General features: G+C 39.6%; 2 non-coding genes across 2 annotated transcripts; one reads left to right on the forward strand and one right to left on the reverse strand.

Annotated features, from left to right (window-relative positions):
- Window positions 1-17,401: 17,401 nt before the first annotated feature.
- On the reverse strand, window positions 17,402-17,478 carry TRNAS-CGA (transfer RNA serine (anticodon CGA)). The gene has a single exon. It is a non-coding gene; the product is annotated as a tRNA-Ser (tRNA).
- A 72-nt stretch (window positions 17,479-17,550) lies between these two features.
- TRNAS-CGA (transfer RNA serine (anticodon CGA)) lies at window positions 17,551-17,627 on the forward strand. The gene has a single exon. It is a non-coding gene; the product is annotated as a tRNA-Ser (tRNA).
- Window positions 17,628-17,925: the final 298 nt, after the last annotated feature.

Below are 17,925 nucleotides of genomic sequence, written 5' to 3' on the forward strand. Positions count from 1 at the left end.
GATAGTTACATACTTGTCGCAGTATACCTAGAGATGTGGCAAATCATAATTTTTTGGTCGATGTTCCATATTACTTAAAATACATAAAACTGTACCTAAGCAACACACTACTTTTTAAGGCGAATTGCATAACTGTCAACCTACTGTATTTTAAAAGGTTCACTTCTAACAAGTCAGAATGGGAAGGTGAACTAGAGCCCCGTACGGCCTTAGGGCACCAAGCGACCGCAGTTCATCCTAGAGGCCTAGAGAGTCCGAGATGATGCGTGATCAACGTGGCGAGTCCTCTCGGCCGTTATTCTTAGCTTCCTCGACCTCACCCGCTATCTCACCATCAGATAGCTGCTCAAATTGTTTTCTCATGTAGTCTGAGTAGTCCTCAGATAAAGGTTAAATCCCTGAGCTTCACGAGAATCTATCCCGGGACCTACGGGTATGAGGCAGGCTTGCTATCGCGGAGCCGGCTCATGAACTATAATCACAATGCTACGTCTTACTTTGAGTTAATCTTTGTAATTTGTTGGAAAGAGAATACATCTCAGCATCTCCGAACAGAAGTAAATCACCTCTCTTATAATAGTTTTTTATTTCGGGCGGGGGATACCTGTACCCAGCGACGAACGCTATCTGCGTGGCTATTGGTGTATTCGTTTCCGGTGTTTCAAAGCAGTATGTGCGTCTCGTGACGCAGTTATCCAACACGAACGTTTGATTAATTGTCATTTTTCAGCTTAAAATTACTTCGAATTACTGACCAAGATATCTCAGTGCATTCAAGCATTGGCCGTGGTTGGAGCGGGAAAGGCATCCTTTAAATGACTGTACGAGATTGAGTTAACCAAGGGAGGTCAAGCAGGAGTAAATGGGAGCAGTGCCAATGGCAGTTCTAAAGCTCGATGATGACGATCAGGTGATGTGAAGTTGACGTGATGACTATCTCCAGATGTTTAGATCGTCAACCATATACTTCTGATACTTCAGTGACATGTTCATGTTGGATTTGATGGAGTCTATCCATCTCAATTCTAGCCGTCCTCGTCTCCGAGACCTCTCCACCTTCCCAATCTTAATAGTGAGATGCATGATTTTTTCGCATTAATTTAGTTTCGATTTTGCAAAAACAAAACAATTATTTGCGTTATTTCGCGGGATCGAACTTTACCGATCGCCTGAATTTCGCTCTAGTCATTTTCTAAAATTATTCATAAAAAGTCCCGTTCATGCGGTATCTGAACTATTTATGTGAAAGGTATATATAATGATATACAACATTCATTATTCCTTATATAATCTTCATTAGGATTATATTATAGCCCTAATTAAGATTAAAAAACAAATTGCAGTACCATTTCACCGTACATCCTCATAGATTTCATCTTATATGACCGTACCATTAAGGAATATCCTACACTATTCAAACGAACAGGTATTTTTGTGAACTGAGAAATCCTTATTGTGTCCTCTATTTCTCTTCCCACACGTAATATTGGAATACGATTTCAAGTTCGTTACTTACCATGAATGTCGCACTTACAGAAAAATATGTAAATTTCACTTTAAACCGGCTTTGTCGCTTTAATTAGTTGCAATTCGCGAAATATAAAATCACTAATTTCTTAACGAGAATAATAGGATTTTTTAAGATATTTCAAAATCGCTTCAAAATATTTGTTGTCACGTTTAGCGTCAATGCGAAAATATCAGTCCTCTTATAATAATCTCTTCCTATGAATCAGAGTGTCTCATAATGTGATGATAATAAAAGAAATTGTAATAATAAAATAAATAACAATCACATGGCCTCAGCAAGCATGTTAATTTGAAGCCATCTGGTTTCCACGTTCCATTTTACTCTAGGCCTACTAGATGTCAGAGAAAACTGAATCTCTCTTATGCGGCGTCTATAGCTGAGTTTTTATTGAATTTTATCTGTAAACACCAAATGTGTCATCAGAGATCTTTTACATGTCGACATCGTACGACATGGAGTGTCGAATGAATTTCTTCCGCTCTTCAAATATCGGACTCTCTCTGTCATGTTCGAACCACATATTTGAAATCCGGAGGTCGGCACTCTACCACGGATCCATAGAGAGAGCTACAAGAATGGTGACCATATACAAATATCTGAAAAATCTTCAATGTTATAATATAGATGAGGTGTCTACAGCTTTCTTGACTCATAAATACTGCACTAATTAACTTTTTTGTACATGTCGTTATAAGAAAATAATAATTCTAGGTTTTCTGTCAAGAATAAGAACCAGATCACTGAATGCGCTCCTAAATTAAGTGACAATATAAAAACAAGGAAGCATGTCAGCCCTGACACCTCCCTTCTCCTCGTTCTGACTGCATACATGACGTCATAGAAGTAAGAAAATTGGCTTATGAGGAGTGTCCAACAGTTTCCGCTGGCAACCATTCTGTGTTGCGCCAGATTTTGATTGCACTATTTCGTCGCTACTGTGCCAATCCGCAAATGTGACACGTGAAAAGGAGGGAATTGTGTGTCCCATCATCGCCATAAGGCCTATCTGTGTCGGTGCGACTTAAAACAAATACATGCATACATACATTATCATTATAGACTGTTATGCCTTTCAGCGTTCAGTCTGCAAGCCTCTGTGAATTTGATAAACGTCGCCACAATCCTCGATTTGCAACTAGTGTTGTGGCCTCATTTAGTTCCATACCTCTTATCTTTAAATCGTTAGAAACCTAGTCTAACCATCGTCGTCTTGGTCTACCTCTACTTCTCTTACCCTCCATAGCAGAGTCCAGTATTCTCCTAGGTAACCTATCCTCCTCCATTCGCCTCACATGACCCACCACCGAAGCCGGTTTATGCGTACAGCTTCATCCATCGAGTTCATTCCTAAATTAGCCGTTATCTCCTCATTCCGAGTACCCTCCTGCCATTGTTCCCATCTGTTTGTACCAGCAATCATTCTTGCTACTTTCATGTCTGTTACTTCTAACCCATGAATAAGATATCCTGAGTTCACCCAGCTTTCGCTCCCGTAAAGCAAAGTTGGTCTGAAAACAGACAGATGTAAAGATAGTTTCGTCTGGGAGCTGACTTCCTTCTTACAGAATACTGTTGATCGCAACTGGGAGCTCACTGCGTTAGCTTTACGACACCTTGATTCAATCTCGCTTACCATATTACAATCCTGGGAGAACACACAACCTAAATACTTGAAATTATCGACCTGTTCTAGCTTTTTAAAACAAATAGCAAACAAAAAATATGTCAGACAAACATACCCTTCTGCAGTACGGTACAGTAAGCTTCATTTTCCTTTACGCACGCGCATAGGAAAATAAACTGAACGAAACTTGTTCCGGTGGCTGGGAAATGTGATCAGTCTTAAGGGATTTTTTGCTAGTGGCTTTACGTCACACCGATACAGATATTATTCGCACACTTTTTAGTGATTGATTTTTGTACAGGAGTGAGGAGTAAGAAGGGAGCCTCCAGGTTCCGGTAATACTGCCAACTGAATGGAAATGAAATCTGAATTGAATCGATAATATGATTGATCGATATGAATTTTCTAAACCTTTATTATCTTAAGCCAACAACTGTGACACACACACACACACACACACACACACACGCACACACACACACACACACACATTGTATAACATTATATAATATTTCTCGAAGCGAATCTTGTTCCTAGCATGAATTCTATAGTTTGGGTTTGCTGTGTAAACAACAACAGTACTAGTACGTAAAGTGTACGCCAGATGTCGCACAGCGATGCATAAGCGATTCATAGGTTGTGTTTCAAAGGTTGCCAATACGAATCTCGAAGATTACCAAGGTCGACCGATTCAGCTCTAAGGAGTCCATGTAGTCTATCACTAAAAGGTGTACCGAGCTCGATAGCTGCAGTCGCTTAAATGCGGCCAGTATCCAGTATTCGGGAGATAGTAGGTTCGAACCCCACTGTCGGCAGCCCTGAAAATGGTTTTCCGTGGTTTCCCATTTTCACACCAGGCAAATGCTGGGGCTGTACCTTAATTAAGGCCACGGCCGCTTCCTTCCCAGTCCTAGCCCTTTCCTGTCCCATCGTCGCCATAAGACCTATCTGTGTCGGTGCGACGTAAAGCAACTAGCAAAAAAAAAAAAAAAACTAAAAGGTGTACGTACTATAGGTCTTATGGCGACCTTAAGGGAAATAATGGACAGGAAGAGCATTGTCAAATTCACGGTTTTGGCACACCAGCGACGACATGTTCTTGACGCAACCTACTGTAATTTGAAGTATTTGATTATATTATGCCACTGTGATACAGGTAATATAGGATGGACGTTTTGAAGCACTAACTACCGGCTCGCTTTCTATTTTGACTGACACGTATTTGAGCACCTTCAAATACTACCGGCCTGAGCCCGAACGGAAACCGCCAACTTCGGTTTTATAGTGCTAATTATAAATATGCCTAATGTTCGGCATTTCCTTACTTTCACAAACAGTAATTAAATTAGTTATAAATTTGCTTCTATGGAGAACTACCACCCTGTTTGCTAATCTCTGGTGAAATTATAGCCTATCCCAGTGCTCTGTTGTTCTTTAATTCCTCTGATGCCCTTTGGTTCTTGAAATGCATGTTTCGTAATTAGTGGTTCAGGTCTTCCATGAATCTGCCCCTGTTGTGCTTTCTTCACTTAGTATTTTTCTGAAGTATTCGCTCCACGAATTAACTACTGATTTTTCTTCCCCCACTGTGTTTTCATCCTCATCTTGCCATATACAGTGCTATATGCACTTCTTTTCTGTTCTTGCGTTTTCTTCCTTTTCAAGAGTTGTTTAGCTTTCCTTCTAGATTTCATACATTCCCTCTTGTTGGAATTCATATTTCTTCATAATATGTTTTGAAATCTGTGCTTCTAAAGCTGCTTTGCATTCTTCATCAAACCACTTGTTTCCCTTCTTCCCTGTCCTATAATTGCCCAACACAGGCAATGAGTGTCAGGTACACACTGATCACTTCTGCCCACCTCAGACGACATGTTTGAGAAAGCCGTCTAAGAACGGCCTATACAATGCATACACATACATTTTTACACTGTGGAATATTATACACTTCAACATCAGCTTTCAAACGCTTACATAAGCTTAAAATTCAGAGATAAGAAGAACAATATAGGAATTTGCAAAAGGATAAATACAATGACAAGCTAGTGGACTGATAGGAACGACTAGGGAAGACATGTAAACATAAACGAGCAAGAACTTAATTCTCATAGTCAGACACACTATTGTCTTCATAAATGGAACCCTCTCATCATTAATCCCCGTTCTTATCGATTTTTTTTCTGAGCCCCGCGCGGCTCGTTTCTGATACCTAGCTTCGTCAGGAGGACTGACATATACTCTCACTAGAGGATTAAACTTGAAAATAATTTTCCTTTCTAGATGTACATTTAGAGTTGTATTGCCTTAAAAGTACAGTATTTAAAGAAAAACTTATGCACATGACTTTTGTACTTTCTTCTAATTGACATTTATTCTTCCTTTGCAGGTATGTATGTTGATGATGTCTGAAGTCACGATGTGCTGCATTTGAATTGAATTGAACGGCACGTTTTCCTCTGGTAATTTACTCACAAAATTTCCTCTGGTACCCTGAATTCCTTATTTTCAGGTATAGTATTCTGAATAATGTATTAAAAATAAAATGTTACAATTATCAATTTTAATCACATAGATAATAGCGTAGTGTTTGTTGAGTTAATGCAGCGTTTCAATCATGTAGAAAATGTTCACATTATTACGTAATATCGCACATATTATGATCCAGTTGAGTGTTGGTTAAACGTTCGACGGTACTGTTATTATTTCAATTGAAAACATTGATTTTGTAGAAGTGTAAATATTTACCATTGGAGTACATCGGCAAGTGAGTCGTACCCTACAGCAGGCAATGTGTGGCAGTAGCACCCTATGCACTTCTGCCCACCTCTGTTGGGACATGGTAGAAACTTAAGGAGACTTGTAACTTCAGCGCAAGTGTAATTGAAGATCTAAAAAGTGCTTTCAAAGGGAGGCTCAATGATAAAAAGGACTTCAAAAGGGGGGAGAGAGGAAAAACATACAAATTCTTGAACGGCAAGGAAGACTGTGTTCGTATATTGTTTCGCAATGAGGAATCCCTGACGAAAGAATCCAATAAAACTATTCTTTATGCAGTTCAGAGAAAGGGGCTCCAACTCTTCCAGGTATCTACCAAATTGTCTCGCAGAATTAGGTTAAAGTAGAACTTTCGGTAACAGTGTGGATTACAGCCAGAAGAAACAAGACTGTATATTTAGTCTGTTTTTTTTTGCTAGTGACTTTACGTCGCACCGACGCTAGATAGGTCTTATGGCGACGATGGGAGGGGAAAGGCCTAGGAGTTGGAAGGAAGCGACCGTGACCTTAATTAAGGTGTGAAAATTAGAAACCACGGAAAACTATTATCAGAGCTGCCGACAGTGGGATTCGAATCTACTATATCCCGGATGCAACCATTTAGCCATGGAGCCGGATATTTCGGATTAGGTACAATAATTAGTTCACATTTTCTCTCTTTGTTATTTTTTGTTTGTATTGAAGCCTTTGGTCCACTTTGAAGGATACCTACTTTCCTTAGCTATCAGTAAATTTCACGAGATCTGTCTCTTGGGTCGTTTCGGGTTCTTCGTCACTTGCTGAGGTAAAAGGTCCGTTTAAAAATATTGCTATTTATTCATGTAATTCATGAAGTGATAATTATTTATAATCAATATAATTTGGACTCAAATCTTGTTCACTTGACACTACAACCATTTTTACACAGAGGGGTCGAACGCTGGTTTGAGCCTTTGACTTAACTGCCTGATGGGCATCCTTACTAGAAACCACTGTGTCAATTATTAAATAAAGAAAGGAAAGTCTAGAAATCCTTAAATTCGGCTTCCATGTAAGACTACATGTACCATCATAATGATTCTTGATGGTCCTACCCTCGTAACACGAACTCTGGACTCTGGGTATAATTAAGGCAGTCCAATCGGTCTGTGCCACACAGTGGTTATACGGCATGGACCCATAATTGAATTGATGTGACCTGGGACTATGTCATGGTCCGACCTCGAAACTTCTAAGTTACTTTAAAGTCATTGTGGATGATGACCGCAAGGAAAATAATGATAGAGTGGCACATGGCCCCAATCTTTAGTCACTGAGGTTGATGACCCCATGACCATCCAAGTTTCTAAGCTGAAGGCTAAACACAATTAAGTTACATCGGTTGATGACCAGAGTTTCCAATTTGCTAACCTCAGCACATTTACTGCTCAATCAATCAAAGTCAAATAATGCAACAGCAACAACAACGCTCACAATACTTTGTGGCAGTAAAATCCATTACCTTCGGATATGTCCCCTTAATCGTTACGTTAACTTTTAATTATTCCCAGAAAAATAAACTAAGATTTCCAGAATGCATCTTCAAGTTATTCGCTTGGCTTAAAGTTATTTCATAAATACGGTTTCCACTGAATTTAGTAAATAAATAAATTTAAATGATTTAATGAAATCTTAATGAACAACAAAATCTATCTCCACGGTCGAATAATTTCTTTCACAAGTCCCTACCCAAATTTTGATGGAATTAAATTTTAATTCACTCATGTTTATCGTCTGTTGCTATCGTGCAGCTGGAAAAAATTTACATCATTTATTTCCAGTATTATATCTCGTTTCATGATAGCACACTTTAATTTAATCTAATACTAACCATTATTCATACTTGGATAACCCTAATAATTAAGTACAAAAGCATAAGTAACTCGCCGTACAATGTAAGCCGATTACGATCTCATATCTTGATATAACATTCCATAAAGCTTTGTGTACCACTCACAACAAACAATCATCATTACCGTCACTCTATATTTTGGACATCCCTGAAATTGGCTAACCTCGCTCATTATACTCTAACTTCGTGGTTTCAGATATACATTACGTTTTCAATTAAACAAATTCACAGTATCTAATAACTTACACGTTATTTCCGGATGATATTTTCAACTAGTTCTCGCAAATAATGATCTCCGTTGCCAAGAAATGCTATCTCACTTCAATACGTAAAACACTACACAACCTCCGTTATTCGAAACTGTCCCCTATCGATCAGCTGGCGGCATTGAAACAAACGACCCTCCTGCCGTCAGTTTCGACATGAAACACATGTCTTTCGTCAGGCTTGAATGGTCTCTAGGAACGAAACCTTTGACTTCGCAAAATAGAATAAAATACGACATTTCTGACGAACAAATATGCACGTGGATTTTTCTTTTAAATGTCCAACAATAATCGTACACGTCGTAAATTAATACCTGCGTGGGTTCTCTCACTCTACATTCCATCCCAAACATTATAGAAATCTTCCTCGGGCTCATACAAATCCCGGCACCATTAACAGGCTTCCAATCACCTGATTCACAAGTCCTATCTCAACTCATACGACAAATCTAACCTCTTGTCTTCAACTCAACGACTATCACTGACGAAAGAACTGGAATAAAAATCCTTACTAGAATCCATGACGCATAATAACGCACAAATACTTTAATAAGGAACAACTTCGCATAAAATGATCTCGTATTTTAAAACTTGGATTTTCACAAAAATGACTTACAAATTTTACTGTTATTTATTGTCACATAGACCCAGTTTAACCGGACATAGAATAACGTTACACTTCGTGACAAAATTCACCGATCTTCATTACTCAACATTGCATACAGCGCTTGCACCCGACTGAAAATGGGTAACCACGGATCTGTTTGCACCAATTCCATCAAAATTGCAACAGAAAAATTTACGTCGAATAAAAATCTTAATATGACATCATAAAATATAGGCAAGAAGTTCACGGAAATGACGATCTCGTTTGGACATGATATCACTTCGAAATTCTCATTAATAACTTTTTCAACATCACACGACACTCGCAATACTTTAAAACTTTATCCAAGCAGAAAATAAAACAAATGACCTTTCGTCATATTTCTAACAGTCATAAAAACATATGGGTGACCAACTGCGTCATAAATATCCATCACAACTACATATAAGTCTGACATCATAAAACAAGATATACTAGGCGGTAAGATGGTATGTCACCTACCTTATGTTACGTCAGCGTCAAACTCTGAGCTCATCTTTGACCCTCTGTCATTTATTTAGCCATTTTTACATTTCTGGCTGTACATAGAATTTTCTTCATGTTTCCCTTCAATCGGCGTCTTCGTTGATCGCACTCGACTGATTGTATTTATTACCCGCACACGAATTACTATCTTTACAACACAAAAGGAACTTTATAAATACTTCTTCGGTATCTTGACCGTCCTTTTTATCAAATTATTTATGCTCCACATGGATTCAAGACCCCAGCCACCTCGGCCAAAAATCTGTTTGTTGGACTTAGTCTATTTCTTGTCGATCGATTTACAGAACTGTTCAACCCTCTCTCTAAAGCCTCAATGATGCAAATGCAGGGCTTTCAGCATGGCGTACCTTCTTATTTATGGACGTTACCCCCTTCCTCCAGGCATTTTACCTTTGCCACCAAGAAAATTTGCGTAACATTTTCGACTTAAATGAACTGTATTTAAAAGAGTTTTTGATGTAACCACATACTTGTTTCCTCGGTAGCGGTAGTGTTCATGAACATCTAAAATTTATTCTTATTAAATTAACCGGATAAATGACCTCATTCGATAGGCACTATTTTTGTCGACTAAGCGTGGGTAAACTAGACACGTGCGTACTTCTGAAATAATCCACAGAAACACAGAAATGGCTTAGCAGTCTCAAATCCGTCCTACTAAAGACCAATTGTCTTATAGATTAATACAGGGCCCTCATCATACTGCGTTCACCACTAATTATTTCATTTAACTATATTTATTCAACATAAACTTTCTTCTGTATCCTTCCACTGTCGACACGTGCGGATGACGTCACATCTCAGAGCGTGGGACAGAAGGTAGCCACACCTCTTGTCACGTGTCGCCTCTGAGATATATACAAATCGAGCTTCTTATTACAATTGACATGGACCTCATATAATAAATTTCATACTTAAAATTCTTAGGGCACAAAGGTCATGGGTTCATATTTCCTCCAAGACAACGAATTCCTTTCTCGCAGTGACATGCAATTGCATTCAATACAATCCAGATGGTGAAATTTCAAATTTCGACTTCTGATGAAACATGACCTTTGAACATTAATACCATTCTTCTCCCTTCTGCAGTTTCTCAACTCCTGTTATACAGACGTTTGTTGAGACAATCAGGTTCCTAGTGGTTCTCCGTTACAGGGTCTATCTCTAGTGAATTGTAGTTGACTTATTGGAAGTTAGGTGGTTTGTCCTTCTTCTTCATCGTTGGCACCTCCATCTCCAGCGTTAGGTTTCCTCGACTTCGCCCAATCCTCATCACTATCCTCGTCACTGCCCTTCTTCACTTTAGCAGGTGGTTTACCCTTCTTCTTCTTCATCCTCCTCGTCTTCTTCATTTTAGCAGCTGGTTTTCCCTTCTTGGCACTTCGTTTAGGCTTTTTTGACGGACTATAATCGTGATCACTGGCATCCCCATCTCAATCTTCATCACTCTCGTCACTGCTGCTTTTCTTAGGCCTCTTCTTATTGGCACCAAATCGTTTAGATGTTGCCTTTTCCTCTTCAGACCCATGCCACCGGTCAGAACGTCTGGAGCTGTCATACTTATTCCATCTTCTGTCGGCTTCATTTCCACGATGGTGTCTGCGTCTTTGTCCGGACTTTACCTGATATCGACCCTCCATGCTCTCTCTTAGTTCCTTCCTATCTGCCTCCATACTCTCCTTTAAGTCCTTCAGCATTTGGAGAAACTGCCCTTGGGCCAGTACACTGTTGTTACGGGACGTCCACTGCGCACCCGGTCCACTGTTGTTACGGGACGTCCACTGCGCACCCGGTCCACTGTTGTTACAGGACGTCCACTGCGCACCCGGTCCGCTGTTGTTGCAGGACGTCCACTGCGCACCCGGTCCACTGTTGTTCACGTTAGAAGGCCACCACCCAACGTGCAACAGCTCGACATGCCAACCCATACAACTACAGCTTCTTGTGGATAATTTCGTGTCTATGTCAATATCCGGGCTTTTATTTACACTCATTTCGCTGGACGCGTCTTAGAATTCAGTTATTTCTGCTACCTACAATAATTTTTTTAATCCTCAGCGGATTTCCGCGAGACCTGTTAGTCTTAGGACACATGGTGATGTTACTCTTATATTGCAGTATTATTATGCTAGTAATTGATGATAGAATCGAATGTTCGATACGTGACGTAGCTTACCCTTGAGCAGCTGGGAGTATGCTCGCTCTAACCTCGTTGGCTCACTCACGAGCAGCGCGTGTTTAAACAAACTGAAATAATTTGTGCAGCAACGCTGGTCTACCGTTCCTGGTACAATATGTACAGGGTGTTCGGAAGCAACATGAATCGGGTATGTGATCGTTAGAGGCTTGGTCATACTGATAAATAATTTGAAAAAGTCAATATCTCGCACAGTTATGATTTTATCAGTTACTGAAGTTAACCAAACAGAGCACTTCGCGGGCGAATTGAAATGGGCTTTGTGAGGCGGTGTTGCTAGATCTGCACGTGGCTTGAGACCTACTTCGGAGCACCAATCGAAGAAAAAACCTCGCCAGGTGAGGGAATTAAACACGGATTTCTGAGTCGACAGGATCGTGACATAGCAAGTATGCTAGGTTATAGGTAGCTGCTAGGCGATTGATCATTTACGGAATCGTTCGTTAAGCAATCGTGTGGCATGCATGGATGGATTTCCATTCGAACTGCAACACAAGCCTTCTTCGATTGGTGCACTCAAGCAGCTTCAGCTGCTGACAAAATGGCAACAGCGCGAGATATAGAGTTATTTTTTCAAATTACTTATCAGTATGATGAACACTCTAACTCTCTCATACCCAGTTCACATTGTTTCTGAACAACTTGTATGTGACGGAGCTCTGAAATGCGAGGATATGGGAAAAGGATATGAAACCACCTTATTCATATCCTTCTTGTTTAATCCTGTTTTAGGGTAAGATTATTCCTAATCTGATAACAAATCCTATCATATTTACAGCACAGATTTTCAGGCAGTGATTCACAAAGGAACATTAAACAAACTAATAGAATGGTTTTGTGTAACTGTGTAACACATTGGTTCCCACATAATGATGTGGAAGGAAGGATGAATTGATTATAATATAATAATTGGGTTACTTTGAAACTAGACGTTTTAGGAGTTTCTTCATCAATTACTTCGAAGGGAGGAAAGGGAAGCTATTCTTACTCAACTCAAACAAGATATCCAGGGAGATTCTTTATCGAGAAGTTATTCAGTGAGGATAAAGTTTGCTGGTTGTAGAACAGGGCTACATTTTATGCATTAGATAGGAGACGTAAAACGAGGATATCTTTGGAAAACTATTTAGTAGAATGTTTCCCATTTAAATGCAAGATAATTTGTAACTTATAATTTCGTTTCGATCACGGACTTACAAACCAGAATCACTAATTGTAGTATTTTCGGTTTCGAGGTAATAACATAGTCTCTTACTTGGTACTGATCTCGTACGAAGTATAAAAGATCCAAAAGTAGCCTCAATTCAATGTTTGCTGTCTGTCTGTTACCAACCAACCCTCAAGCGATCGCTGCTCAGTCCGAAATCCTGTAGATTACACGGTGATGCATGGTCAGTGTGGCGAATCGTTTGGACGATTATTATTGGCTTTAAAGGTCAGGGGTCGTCATCTCAACATCAGGTAGTTCCTCAATTTTACTATGAGCGATTTCATTAAGTACCGGTTCGGTATATTTCCGATGCAGTGCTGCGGTTGCGATGTTAATGATTCGTAATGGCTTCCTTCATCTTTTGACACGCCACATGCAACGTTGGAGACATTTACGTGGAATGTCCATGTTGAAGTGAGTGTTTAAAGTTTTCAAGACGATAGATCAAACCACCGACTGTGAGATACGGTCCGTTGGTGCGTGAATGATTTCTTGAATGCACGAAACATTAAAACCAGATGACATTCAGTGCCAAGAGTGTCAGGTGTATGGTGAAAATGAAGCTACGGATGGAATGATGAGGAAATATGATTCACTGTTCATTGAAGGTTTTTAGGATGTGCATAAGGTCCCGCGGAGCTGCCAGCCGTCTGTCGTCACTAGTGATTCGCTGTGCTCGGTTGAACTAAAAGTTTGTGAGGACAGACGATACAAAATTTCATGATTCTCTCTCCTTTAAATTGCTTTCATCACAAGTGGCGTCGTTCTGTGATCAGGATACACAAACATTTATGCCCCGTTCTGGCAAATGCATTAATAATGGTGTTAACTATATGAAGAAATAATTTGCGGTATGTAGTATGGGAAGAAAAAAGCTTTTTAAATAAAAATTATCCGTACTTCACTTAACAAATCATACCTTGTAATCACGTACCAAACTTCAGATCCAAGTTAACATCCCTGACCTGGCCGGAAATCGAACTCGGGTCCTCCGGATGAGTGGGAAACACGCTACCCTTAGACCGCACGGCTAGCTTTGTCTGTTACATCACGGGAAAGTGGCTAAACGGAATGTTTTGAAAATCGTTATTTAAGCTTCGGGATAGTGCAGTTGTGTGCCAGATTATACAGCGACTGACGAAAAAGAACGAGCTGTCAGGAAGGACTGGTTGCATTGCCCCCTGAAACCTACCGAGCTTTCTTGATGGTTACAGCCGCATTTCCCTTCAATAAGAGAAAATTAAGAAACGGCTTCATTATCATAGAAAACAGAAAAGAGATGAAAAGTAGGCAATGATTTTCCGTTTCGCACTTTAGTATCGTTTCAGCTGCTAAATTGATTGTCATATTTTCAAACCTTTTGCCAGTTAGACCCTTTTTCTGTTTAGCACGGATCCAGGTTCACGCCACTTATCATGCAAAGCATGAGCATACGGTTTTGATAGTGAAAAACTTCCCAGGAATCATTTGCAAGACTTCCGCGCACACCAGTCATAAGATTTAATTTTTGAATATATGTTTCAACTATAAACACTCGTTGTTGAATATTCTACCAGTACTTAACCATGATTGATAACTGTCACCGTACTCTTTCACAAACACTGAACGCGTCAAGTAAATCACGTGCCTCATCAACGCTAGTATAGAGCTCTACTTATGACCAAGCCTTACAGGCCAGAGGATGGGACAAATAAGCTATTGCCTCCCACAATGTGGCTCTTTGCCCGCCCCTTGAGTGTGCCGCAAACGTTTGTTTGTTGGCAACTGTATACTATTCCATTAGTCCACTCAAGGACCATTTTCGTGCACTTCCCCAAGCCTACCTTAGGCAAAATTTCCTTTATTTCTTAATGTAGTCTAATTGCTCCCATCTATACCGGAAAGGCGGGTCTGATTCCAGGAAAGGCGATTGTAATATCTGTCTTCATACAAAGGAAGAGTTTGTTATATCGTTATTTAACGTGTGTTGAAATCTCAGAGTTAGTAGATTAGTTGAAGGGAATGAAAAACACTGGAGAAGATGAATTCTTCACTGGCAGATCAGATCATTCTTTCTAGCATGCCTGAAAACTGACGTCAACAACGTATGATATTGACCGATTATTCTTGCGCAAATTACCTGGTTGAGACTATTGACCGCCACAGTAGCTGGGAGAAATAGTTTACTTTGATACTCAGACGTTGCCCGGGACTAAACTGGGCCATGGCATGTCTTGAGACTCTCTCAGCCCTCACCTTGGAATTTAGCACAACAAAGCTTCGTTTAGCGATACAGCTGTTGCTGCTATGACCTGAAGCACAAAATCAAGAAGAGTAAGTTGGTTAATATCCTGGGTCTCAAAGGCTTTCAATAGCTGTCTTACATTTACATATCTCGAATCAGCCTACCAGTAGTGGGAACTTACACTATGTCTCTATCACTCATTCCTAGAATTTTGTCCCCATAGTTGGTGGAGCGTTTATTCCCTGGGCGTTCAAAGTAGAGAATGGTAAATACATTTCAGTTTCACTCACTTTGTTCAGTTGACCTCAGAGGTGCAGCCAGTTCTCTTGCCTGGATAGCGAACGTGAACATAGTGAGTTTGGTGGCATCTGATGTCGTGTAAATGTAACTCCGTGTCATTAGCTATTATTTCGTTTGCTAAGAAACGAAGTTCAGTAAACTAAAAGTTGATTAAATCCATATTAATTCAGGAGACGTCAGTCAAATAACATTATCGACTGTTCCGGGGTTTATCTGTGGAATGCAGAGGTGAAAGAAGGTCCTGGTGGGAATGGGTCTGTCTACGATAGTCAAAGATTAGTTTAAATCTTTAAAATACAGACTATGTTTCTTTTCAGAAATTAAATGTTAACAAACAACATTTCGGGTACAAGTAGTTAGGTGCAAAATAGAAAAGACAGGAAAACCCAGAAAAGGCTAGTTACAATTTGAGCTTCAAGCTCATAATTTACCAAGGTCCCAACATCACAATTATTGTGTTAGACAGGTAGAAAAGGAGAAGTATCTCCCAAAACACAATTTTTCAAGAGCACTTTGCTCCAACGGTTACAATTTACAGCCTTCCAAATGCACCACTCAAATATATATTATATACCAGAAAAGAGCTAACATGCTCTACAAATTCAACCAAGGGGACTGCGCTCCCAACCCTTACAGCCTGATTAATGCAACCTATAAGTTTACATTAGAGTTTCTTTGCTCAATAGAATTACATTTCTAGTCCTTTCTAGGCACCACTTACAATTTACAACGCCATATTAATTACCTTTTAGATTACACAGGGGTATCTAGTACCCATACTACCGGGCCTTCGAAAAGAAGAACAGCTTACATTACTGGCCCAAACACAAAACGTATGGAGGCGTGCACTTGCGCTCCTCGAAATCAGAAATTAAAACCCGACTTGGGCTGGTGGCCCGACGATGCAGAGGCTAATCCCACACTACTGAGGTGATTAGAAGGACAAGTTAATTATGATTTACAAGAGAAAACTGTTGCAAAATCGTAGTCACCTTAAGATTAATTGAAGGGGAAGTCATGAGGGTAACGCACTCTCTATCCCCGATTTACAATTTAAGTCTTTAGGACTTATATGAAATTTTACATGAGAAAGAAGAAAGTTTACATTTTAGATAACAGGTGGTTACATAGTTAAAGATTAGGACCTTCCTATCGGGTCAGCTTGCGGAGATAACTACTTAGATGGAAAAACTGTTGGCCATTACCTGGGCTGATGTTCTGCTTCCGAAGAATGAGGACCCCCGTCTCCTTTCTTAACACACACACTCAGAAATCCGGTGATCAATAAGACAAGTTACCTGGAAAAGGCGACGGCTTTTATACCCGTGAGGAAGTTTCGAGAAGGCTCTGGACTAAATCCGAACACACCCTCTCATTTTTATTTGGAGGATGAAATAGGTACAAGAAACGTTTGATTGGCTGAAAAATAATTACATGAATTTTTGATTGGTTAAAAACCAACGCTGGCGGGTTGAGTAAGAAGTGTTGCAAACCCTGAAGTACCAAAAATAGGAAAAGTTAATTCAGTTCAGAAAACCTATAAATACAAAATTTCGTAAAATCTCTAGTTATTCCACTTTGCACCAGAGTGCATGACCTCAGTTTTAAATTAGAGACATCTATGGAGAAAAGTCCACATTTCTTGAAACCAGTGATACACCAAAACAAAACAACGAAATTTAGTCAGTTTAGGAAACTTTAAAATAAAATATTACTCCATCATTTAGTAGTGACATCTGTTGATCAATGTCCCAACTTCCTGCACTAGCTGTTTCAAATTTTGTATGATAGATAACGTTCTTCAAGGCGCTTCATTTAAATGTACGGAGTTGAGGTGTACCTCCTGGTACATCGACAACTGAGTCTGAAAACCCCATATATTCGATTTAACTAATGTTACAGGAGAAGTAAATAACTGATTGTTTTCGATTTCGAAGGATCTCTGGATAGGTTTGTAATAATTATGCTGAATAACATGTTAGGAACATGCATGTGCTTCTGGATTAGAAAGTGTTTATTTAATATGCCTGTTATGGAAATATGAGTTTTTCGTACCTTCGTGGCTAAGAGTTAAAATGTAACGCGGTTTTCAGTATAATTCAATATATTTTCGAAGAATCTAACGTAACTCATACTGCATAAAAGTCGGAAACAATGTAATTCTTATCGAAACAGACTTTCAACGTATTAGGTCGTGTTACGTACATCTAGTACGTGTTGAAGAGATGTTAAGTACAGAACAAAAATGGCCAGCCGGACACCAGTGGGATCCGAACCCACAACCTCCCGATTTCGCGTCGGTTGCTCTACCAATTGAGCTATGGTGGCCTAGGCCATCTTTGTTCTGTTTGTGCCAGACCTGTAGCTCAGATCCTTTCAAACAGAACAAAGATGGCCTAGGCCACCATAGCTCAATTGGTAGAGCAACCGACGCGAAATCGGTAGGTTGTGGGTTCGGATCCCACTGGTGTCCGGCTGGCCATTTTTGTACTGTACTTAACATCTCATCAACACGTACTACATGTACGTAACACGACCTAATACGTTGAAAGTCTGTTTCGATTACAATGCGGTCGTGAAAATTCAATATTCAATGTAATTCTTATTTGAATACATTATATAGCAGACTGACGAAGGTAATTTGAGAATTTGGTCTTTAATTACATGTATTATTTTATTAAATAACCATGATTACACAACACTAAATCTGAAATGTTTACGTCTTTTCAACTGCCCACGAGTACTTCACACTAAATTCTGCCTACTTTTATGAGC

This window comes from Anabrus simplex, chromosome 2 (assembly GCF_040414725.1).
Source record: "Anabrus simplex isolate iqAnaSimp1 chromosome 2, ASM4041472v1, whole genome shotgun sequence".
NCBI classification, from domain to species: Eukaryota; Metazoa; Arthropoda; class Insecta; order Orthoptera; family Tettigoniidae; genus Anabrus; species Anabrus simplex.